The sequence below is a fragment of the Chlorocebus sabaeus genome, chromosome 7 (genome assembly GCF_047675955.1).
Source record: "Chlorocebus sabaeus isolate Y175 chromosome 7, mChlSab1.0.hap1, whole genome shotgun sequence".
Lineage (NCBI taxonomy): Eukaryota > Metazoa > Chordata > Mammalia > Primates > Cercopithecidae > Chlorocebus > Chlorocebus sabaeus.
The window spans coordinates 135195847-135205461 of record NC_132910.1 but is presented as its reverse complement, the minus strand read 5'-3'; the positions used below and the strand labels follow the sequence as shown (position 1 = coordinate 135205461).

Below are 9615 nucleotides of genomic sequence, written 5' to 3'. Positions count from 1 at the left end.
CCTGGGTTCAAGCGATTCTCCTGCCTCAGCCTCCTGAGTAGCTGGGATTACAGGCATGTGCCACCACATCCAGCTAATTCTTGTAGTTTTTTTTTTTTTTTTTTTTTGAGACAGAGTCTTGCTGTGTTGCCCAGGCTGGAGTGTAGTGGTGGGATCTCGGCTCACTACAAGCTCCACCTCCCAGGTTCACGCCATTCTCCTGCTTCAGTGTCACAATTTGCTGGGACTACAGGCGCCTGACACCACACCCGGCTAATTTTTTTGTAATTTTCAGTAGAGACAGAGTTTCACCATGTTAGCCAGGATGGTCTTGATCTCCTGACCTCGTGATCCGCCTACCTCAGCCTCCCAAAGTGCTGGGATTACAGATGTGAGCCACCACACCTGACCTATAGAGTTTGTTTTTTTTTTTGAGACAGAGTTTCACTCTTGCTGCCCAGGCTGGAGTGCAATGGTGTGATCTCAGCTCACTGCAACCTCCATCTCCTGGGTTCAAGTGATGCTTCTGCCTCAGCCTCACAAGTAGCTGGGATTACAGGCATGTGCCACCGTGCCTGGCTAATTTTGTATTTTTAGTAGAGACGGGGTTTCTCCATGTTGGTCAGGCTGGTCTTGAACTCCCGACCTCAGGTGATCCTCCCGCCTCAGCCTCCCAGAGTGTTGGGATTACAGGCATGAGCCACCGTTCCCAGCTAAGGAGTATTTTTTTAAAGGAACAAAATGAGCATGAATTAACTCTTCAATATAAGCTATAAAGGAATAGTTGGTTGTGAATTTAAATGGCACCAGCTAGCACCTCTATGTTTTAATGGTCTTCCAATGTTTCTAGAATAAGCCCTTATTTTCAAGGGTTTATTACATACATAAAACTTCTTGTCCTGGCAAAAGTTGCTATGAAAAAAAAAGCCTTAGCTTGGGAAGATAGATTTTTTTTCCCTCCAATTACAAAATCTATGTATTTTGGCCCTTCATTTTGGAGGAGTGCAAAAGTTGGAAGTAAGTTTTATTTTAAATACTTTCAGTGCTCGAAAAAGTGCAATCATGGTGTTGTATATAATAGTTCATAGGTCGATCACTCGTAATAATTGACTCTAAGGTTTTTATTAAGAAAACAGCAGAAAGATTAAATCTTGAACTAAGTCTGGGAGGGAAATGGCCACTGTGCAACTGGAGTTTTAGAGTAATAATGAAATTCTACCTAGAATGCAAAATTGGGTCTATGAATTACATAGCATGTGGTTGGGATTTTTTTTTATTTTTATTTTTATTTTATTATTTTTTTTGACAGAATCTCGCTCTGTCACCGAGGCTGGAGTGCAGTGGCGTGATCTTGGCTCACTGCAGCCCCTAGCTCCCAGGTTCAAGTGATTCTCCTGCCTCAGGAGAATCCCTGAGTAGCTGGGATTACAGGCACGTGCCACTATGTCTGGCTAATTTTTGTATTTTTAGTAGAGATGGGGTTTCGCCATGTTGGCCAGGCTGGTCTCATACTCCTGACCTCAGGTGATCCTTGTGCCTTGGCCTCCCAAAGTTCTGGGATTACAGACGTGAGCCACTGCACCCAACCAGGATTTTTTTTTTTTTTTTTTTTTTAATAGGCAGAAGATCAAAGCTACTTGGAAGGAGTGCCTGTAATTTGTCAGTAAGCCACAAATTAAGATTGCATCTTATATACCAGCAGAGTAGCCTTAGCTTAGAGGGAGGGTGGGAAGTTTGGGGGGCTTTGAAGATTTAGGGGGACCTTGATAGAGAATTTTATAAGCTCCTTTCTCTTCAATAAAGACTTGTCTTACATCTTGCTGTCATTAAAGGCAGCTGTTTCTAGAATTTCAATCACTTAAGTACACCCACAAGAGTAGGGACATCTTCTTTTCCCTTCGACTTTAATTTGCCCAGGTATACCTCGGTGTTGTAACAGTACTATGACACCTGGCACAGAGATTTAATCTCTTGATACCCTCTGTACTGACTGGAAAGAGACCTAAGCGTCCTTTCTCTTTTTGAGTTTGAATCATAGACTTGATGTTGTCTCTTGTTTTATGTCCTTGTTCCTAATGTAAAAGTGCTTAACTGCTTCTTGCTTGTATTGGGTAGCACTGGGAGAAGATTTTAACTGGGTATTCTTGAATTGCTTTTACAATAAACCAAGTCTATAATATTTTTAAAAAAAGAAAAAGAAAACAAAGCCTTATTGCTGGTCTGGAGAAAGTTTAAGTGGTCTGGATAGAAGACCAAGCCAACCACAACATTCTCTTAAGCCAAAGCCTAATCCATAGCAAGACCCTAACTCTCTTCGATTTTATGAAGGCCGAGAGAGGTGAGGAAGCTACAGAAGAAAAGTCTGAAGTTAGCATAGGTTGGTTCATGAGGTTTAAGGAAGGAAATCACGTCTATGATACAACAGCGCAAGATGAAGCTGCAAGTTCTGATGTAGAAGCTTCAGCAAGTTATACAGAAGATCTGGCTAAGATCATTGAATAAAGTGGCTATACTGAACAACGGATTGTCGAGGTAGGTGAAACAGCCTTCTATTGGAAGAAGATGCCATCTAGGACTTTGGATAGAGAGGATAAGTCCATGCCTGGCTTCAAAGCTTCAAAGGGGCCAGCCACAGTGGCTCATGCCTATAATCCCAGCACTCTGGAAGCCTGAGGTGGGAGAATTGCTTGAGTTTAGGAGTTTGAGACCAGCATGGGCAACATGGTGAAACCCTGTCTCTACCAAAAAAAAAAAAAAAAAAATTAGCCAGATGTGGTGGTGTGTGCCTCTAGTCTCAGCTACTTAGGAGGCTGAGATGGGAGGACTGGTTGAGCCCAGGAGATCAAGACTGCAGTGGGCCGAGATCATGCCACTGGGCAAGACAGTAAGACCCTATCTAAAAAAAAAAAAAAAAAAAAAAAAAAGATTCAAAGGCTGACTGTCTTGTTAGAAGCCAGTGCTCATCTGCCATTCCGTAAATCCCAGGGAACCTTTTAAGAATTATGCTAAATCTCTCTGCCTGTGCTCTGTAAATGGAGCACCAACACTCGGATGACATCACAGCTGTTTACCGCATGGGTTCCTGAGTATTTTTTTTTTTTTTTTTTTGAGACCGAGTCCTGCTGTGTTGCCCAGGCTGGAGTGCAGTGGCACGATCTCGGCTCACTGCAAGTTCCACCTCCCAGGTTCACGCCATTCTCCTGCCTCAGCCTCCGGAGTAGCTGGGACCACAGGGGCCCGCCACCTCACCCGGCTAATTTTTGTATTTTTAGTAGAGACAGGGTTTCACTTTGTTAACCAGTATGGTCTCGATCTCCTGACCTTGTGATCCACCCACCTCGGCCTCCCAAAGTGCTGGGATTACAGGCGTGAGCCACTGCGCCCAGCCGGGTTACTGAGTATTTTAATCCCACTGTTGAGACCTGCTGCTCGGGAAAAAAAGATTCCTTTCACATACTTTAGCTTATTGACATTGTACCTGGTCACTGAAGAGCTCTAATGGAGATGGACAGGGAAATGCTTGCTGTTTTCATGCCTGCTGACACAACATCTATTCTGTAGCCCGTGGATTGAGGTGTCATTTCGACTTTCAAGTCTCACTATTTGAGAAATATATTTTATAAGGCAGTTGCTGCCATAGGTCATGATTCTTTTGATGGATCTGGGCAAAGTAAATTGGAAACCTTCTGGAAAGGATTCACTATTGTAGATGCCACTAAGAACATTCATGATTCGTGAGGGGAGGTAAAATAGCAGCATTAATAGGAGTTTGGAAGACGTTGATTCCAACCCTCAAAAATGACTTTGAGGGGTTCAAGACCTTAACCGAGGAAGTAACCACGGTTGTCGGGAAGATAGCAAGAGAACTAGAATTACAAGTGGAGCCTGAAGATGTGAGTGAATTGCTGCAATCTTTTTTGTTTTGAGATGGAGTTTCACTGTTTTTGCCCAGGTTGGAGTGCAATGGTGCGATCTCGGCTCACTGCAACCTCCGCCTCCTGGATTCAAGTGATTCTCCTGTCTCAGCCTCCCAAGTAGCTGGGATTACAAGCATGCACCACCATGACCAGCTAATTTTTTTGTATTTTTAGTAGAGACGGGGTTTCTCCATGTTGGTCAGACTGGTCTCAAACTTCCAACCTCAGATGATCCGCCCACCTTGGCCTCCCAAAGTGCTGGGATTATAGGCATGAGCCACAGAGCCTGGCCAAATTGCTGCAATCTTAATGTATGAGGAGTTGCTTATTATGAATGAGCAAAGAAAGTGGTTTCTTGAGATGAAATCTACTCCTGGTGAAGATGCTGTGAACATTGTTGCAAGAACAACAAAGGACTTAGAATATTCCATAAACTTAGTTGATAGAGCAGTGGCAGGGTTTGAGAGGACTGACTCCAATTTTGATATAAATTCTACTGTGGGTAAGATGCTATCAAACAGCATAGCATGCTACAGTGAAATCTTTTGTGAAAGGAAGAGTCAATCAATGCGGCAAACTTCATTGTCATCTTATTTTAATAAATTGCCACATTCACTCCAGCTTTCAGCAACTATCACCCCGATTACTAGCAAAACAATTATGACTTGCTGACGGCCCAGATGATGGTTACCGTTTTTTTGGCAATCAAGTATTTTCAAATTATGGTATGTACATGATATTTTAGACATAATGCTATTGCACTCTTAATTGACTACAATGATGTAAACATAACTGTTTTTTGCTTTTTTTGTTTTTTGAGATGGAGTCTCACTCTGTCGCCCAGGTTGGAGTGCAGTGGCGCAATCTTGGCTCACTGCAACCTCCGCCTGCTGGGTTCAAACAATTCTCCTGACTCAGCCTTCGGAGTAGCTGGGACTACAGGTGCACACCACCATTTTTGTATTTTTAGTAGAGATGGAGTTTCACCATGTTGGCCAGGCTGGTCTTGAACTTCTGACCTCAGGTGATCTGCCTGCCTTGGCCTCCCAAAGTGCTGCGATTACAGGCGTGAGCCACTGCACCTGGCAGCATAACTTTTATATGCACCGCAAAGCAAAAAATTTCGTGTGACTTGCTCTATTGTGATGACCTAGAACCAAACCTGTAATATCTCCAAGGTATGCCTGTACCCCTAAAGGCAGAGCTGGAGTAAGGACCTGGGTGTGGGTGGTTTATTTGGGAAGTGATCCCAAGAAGCAAGAGTGAGAAGTGGGGGAGAGTGAGGCAGGCGAGAAGGAAAAGTCAAAATAATGGCATGCTATTGAGGCTGCTGCCATGCACTGTTTTCTGCAGGACCTTCTGAGAGGCTTGGGAAAGTTATCCAGAACTGTCCACCTGAAACGGGAGCCTCCAGCATTCGCCCACCTGCCCCACACTGGTTGAGGTCTTCCCCCGAGGCTGTTAACCTGCAAGTAAGTGTTCCTGGGCTGTGTTTGTGCTCAGGCAAAATCCTACAATAATGGATTTGCCCTGGGGCACAAAGTGTAGCTTGGGTTTGCTGGCAGCACAAGGGAAGCCTGCGCTTCCCTGGAGCTACCCACAGTGGCTGAGACTGAATGAAAGGTGCTCTAAGAGGACATGAGGCAGGTGCCACTGCACTGAGCACACGGAGCCATCCATCTCAGCAAGAGGATCCCTGCCCCGAATCCTGTGCTTGATCAGGTGCCTCTTTGGCCCTCCACGGACTGTACCCCGGTCCACCCAGAGCTCTTACCCTCGTTTCTAGGCTACACTCCGGGCACTCAGGCCCCTAGCCAAATGTGCCTGAGCCTACACGGCCTCTTCCCTGGGCCCATTTCAAAGGGCAAACTGTGCTTGTCCAAATGCTCTGCTGTCTGAAGGGGTGAGAATTGTACATGGAGCTTGCATGGGGCCTAGGAAGTCCACACAGGGGTACGCCAGGCTTCTCAAGTGAGGACAGGGCTATCCACCATGCAAGGGAAAAGTTTGGCCTGGGGTTGAGGATCAGCTCTCCCTCTGCTACCACATTCCCGTGCAGAGCGCCAAGGAGTCTGAGAACTCTACGCTGGACTTTGACCTTGTGGGTTATTATGGAGGTATATTTATCGAAGTAGGAGAATAGAACATATTTAGCTCTTTGTTAGCTTGATTTATAACTCATAATTATTAGACATAATGCAAGTGTGGGATGGAATTCATGTTCTGATTTTTGTGGCCTTGAGCTAAGGGACCCGGGGAAATGGGCGTTTTATGCTTGGATGGCTGCATAGAATCCCCGACTTCATTAGCTTCTGTGACGGCTCTAGATTGTTACTAAAATCAACTTTGTATTATTTTTAAAAACCAAGGGATATTATTTAGGTCAGCAATTAGAAGGCACTAGACTCAAAATATCTATGAGCCAACGGACATGAATGACTGAAAGCCGGAGGATTATTACCTGAAGGGGTGGAGGGTTAGACCTCAGGATATGACCTGTGAGATCCTTCCTGCTGGCTCAGTGCTGGCTGAACGTGGGGTCAGAGAGTGCCAGGAACAACACATATCTGGGACAGAAGGGAATTCGGGGAGGAAGGCAAAGAGAAACAGGCCCTTTTTTGTTTTCACTGATACATGACAATTTACATATTTCTAGGGTACATGTGATATTTTGATACATGCATAAAATGTGTAGTGATCACATCAGAATAATTTGCATATCAATTACCTCAAACATTTATCATTTATTTGTGTTGGGAACATTCCAAATCTTTCTTCTAGCCATTTTGAAATATATAATAAGTTATTGTTAACGATCATTGCCCTACTGTGCTGTTGAACACCAGAACTACTTCTGTTCCTTCTATCTAACTGTATTTTTGTGCCTATTAACCAACTTCTGGGAAGGGTAAGGGGGTAGGGGGATGAAAAGGGCCCTTTTTAAGGCAAAGATAATCTTATCAGAAGGGAAGAAAGTTTAGGAGGAAAAAAAAGCCTCCCAAAGTGCTTGGATTACAGGCCTAAGCTACTGCATCTGGCCCGGGCATTTTTTAAGTTAAAGTGTTTATTGAGCATCTACTGTATATCATGTCCTGAGATAGGCACCAGGGGTGCAAGGAACATATGGCACAGTCTCTGCCCTCAATAACTTTCACTCTCACACATATGTATTAGGAAATCAATACGTATGTGGATATGAGATAGTATGATAGACATTGCAACAAATATTATATGCTGTAAACCTATTTCATAGGATTTTAGACTTAAAGTACTTTCATCCTATTTCCAAAAAATCCTACTGCATAACCTTAAAGGGATTCTCAGTTTGAAATCATCATATAAACTGCAGTAGCATCTGCTGGTGAAATACCACTTTGTATCTATTAGAATAGTCCAAACAATAGGGAGAGAAGTGCGTTATTAGAGCTGTAAAAGATATTGTCCAGAAATCTTCGAAAAGAAGAGGAAGTTCTATGGCAGGTGAATAAGATGACATCTAAACTGTTCTCTTAAAGCTACTGAAGTTCCACGAATATCTCACAGCACAAAGCTCAAGTGTATGCCAACAACTCCTCATGCCACAAGATGTGACATCCTTCCAACCTCTTTTTGCAAAAGTTTCCAATTCTGTCTCTTATAAGACTACTTTTCATACCCACATATTCCGGATTTTGTAGTGCAAGCAAAGACAAGATGGGAAGGGGGCTTCCATTTGTTGATGCCAGCTGCTGTATGGACCAGGCCCTGCCCATGCATCCGTATTGGTTCTCTTTTATCCCCATGTCAGCCATAACACGTAAGCATTAACCTCCATTGTACAGATGAGGAAACTGAAACTCTAAGAGAATATGCAATCGACCCAGAGTCACACAGCTTGCATATGTAAGAGCTGGAATGAAAATCCAATCTGTGTGAGTCCCCTTCCACCATATGGTTTCCATTTCATTTTGCAATCATCCTGGCTGAGATATGTCTGCCCTAAAAGATAGTAAGTAGGAATACTTGTCTCTGTACCTTAACGTAAATCCATGGGTTTGCTTTTTGTCTTTGGAGGTGTCATAACATTACAATAATTTGATTTTATTTGAATAGTGAGTATTATACTACTCAGTCTAGAGATTTGTGACATTCCAGTCTAAACGGGATGATAGCAATGAGGCTTCTTCAAGGTGACCAGTATGATTAATAAAAGTAGAAGTAAGTGGAATTTCTATGGAGTTGCTACTCCTGAATTTAAAGCTGGTTGAGATTAAGTACATGTTCAACAAGATCTCTAGGGGTGTGTGTTCAAGACCAGGGCCAGCGGTGCGTGTGGGACCCGGAAGAGACAGAATGTCTTTTCAGGGTGGGGATTGTGGAGGCTTTGATCCAGGTGGTGGAAGTGGCGGTTTCCACCGCGGTGGCAGCAGCAACCGCTTCTGAGGTGGAGGCGGCGGAAATATCAGAGGTGGCGACAGGGGAGGTGGACGAGGGGGTGGCCGCAGAGGCTTTAACACCGGCCAAGACCAAGGACCGCCAGAACGTGTAGTCTTATTAGGAGAGTTCCTGCATCCCTGGGAAGATGACATAGTTTGTAAACGTACTACAGATGAAAATAAGGTGCCTTATTTCAATGCTCCTTTTTACTTAGAAAACAAAGAACAAATTGGAAAAGTGGATGAAATATTTGGACAACTTAGAGATTTTTATTTTTCAGTTAAAATGTCAGAAAATGGGAAGGCGTCATCCTTTAAGAAACTATAGAAGTTTTATGTAGACCCATATAAGCTGCTGCCACTGCAGAGGTTTTTACCTCCACCTCCAGGTGAGAAAGGACCTCCAAGATGTGGTGGCAAGGGAGGCCGAGGAGGAAGAAGGGGAGGTGGCAGAGGTGGTGGTTTTAGAGGTAGAAGAGGATGTGGAGGTGGGGGCTTCAGAGGAGGAAGAGGAGGTGCAGGTTTCAGAGGGAGAGGACATGAAGTGAAACAGTTGACAGACATCACCAGTTGACTTCTGCATGAACCTGCATGATCTGTGTCTACTATGGATTGGAAACTTGTTTCTCGAGCAAGTCTTGAAGATCTTGGTCATTTTATGACAATGGATCTACAATGTCAGCATCATGCAAAGTGCCGTGGAATAGTGAATTTTGCTCTAAAAGAGCACGAACAAGTCTTTCTAATATTTTGTACAGTGCCTGGCACTCTGTGGGTGCTTAATAAATGGACAGGAGTTTTCATTAGAAGCATATTTGAATTTTTAAAATAAAGTGTTTTATTACCTTAAAAAAGATCTCTATAATCTTCACTTGAATAATACAAACATTTCTTATTTTTTTACATATTTGTTTATGGAACATAGTTGTAATTTTAAAACAGGATTTTTGCAAATTGTATTAAAATATATTAAAAACATACTACATTATGATCCAATGGAGTTTTTCACAGTAACTCAGTGTTAGTTTAACATGTGAAATTCAATCAATATAATTCACCATATAATACGGTATGTATGTCAGTATAATGTATATTGAAATTGGAAAGAAGTAAATTTATCTTTTTTTAAAATAAGATGAAATTAAAATTTTAATTAATTCTGGCCAGGCACAGTGGTTCACACCTGTAATCCCAGCACTTTGGGAGGCTGAGGCAGGCAGATCGCGAGGTCAGGAGTTCAAGACCAGCCTGGCCAACATGGCATACCCTGTCTCTACTGAAAATACAAAAATTAGCCTGGTGTG

The 9615-nt window shown here is 43.2% G+C and overlaps 1 pseudogene; it reads left to right on the top strand.

Moving 5' to 3' along the window:
• The first annotated feature begins 8228 nt into the window (after positions 1-8228).
• LOC103236613 (H/ACA ribonucleoprotein complex subunit 1 pseudogene) lies at positions 8229-8987 on the top strand (annotated as a pseudogene).
• Positions 8988-9615: the final 628 nt, after the last annotated feature.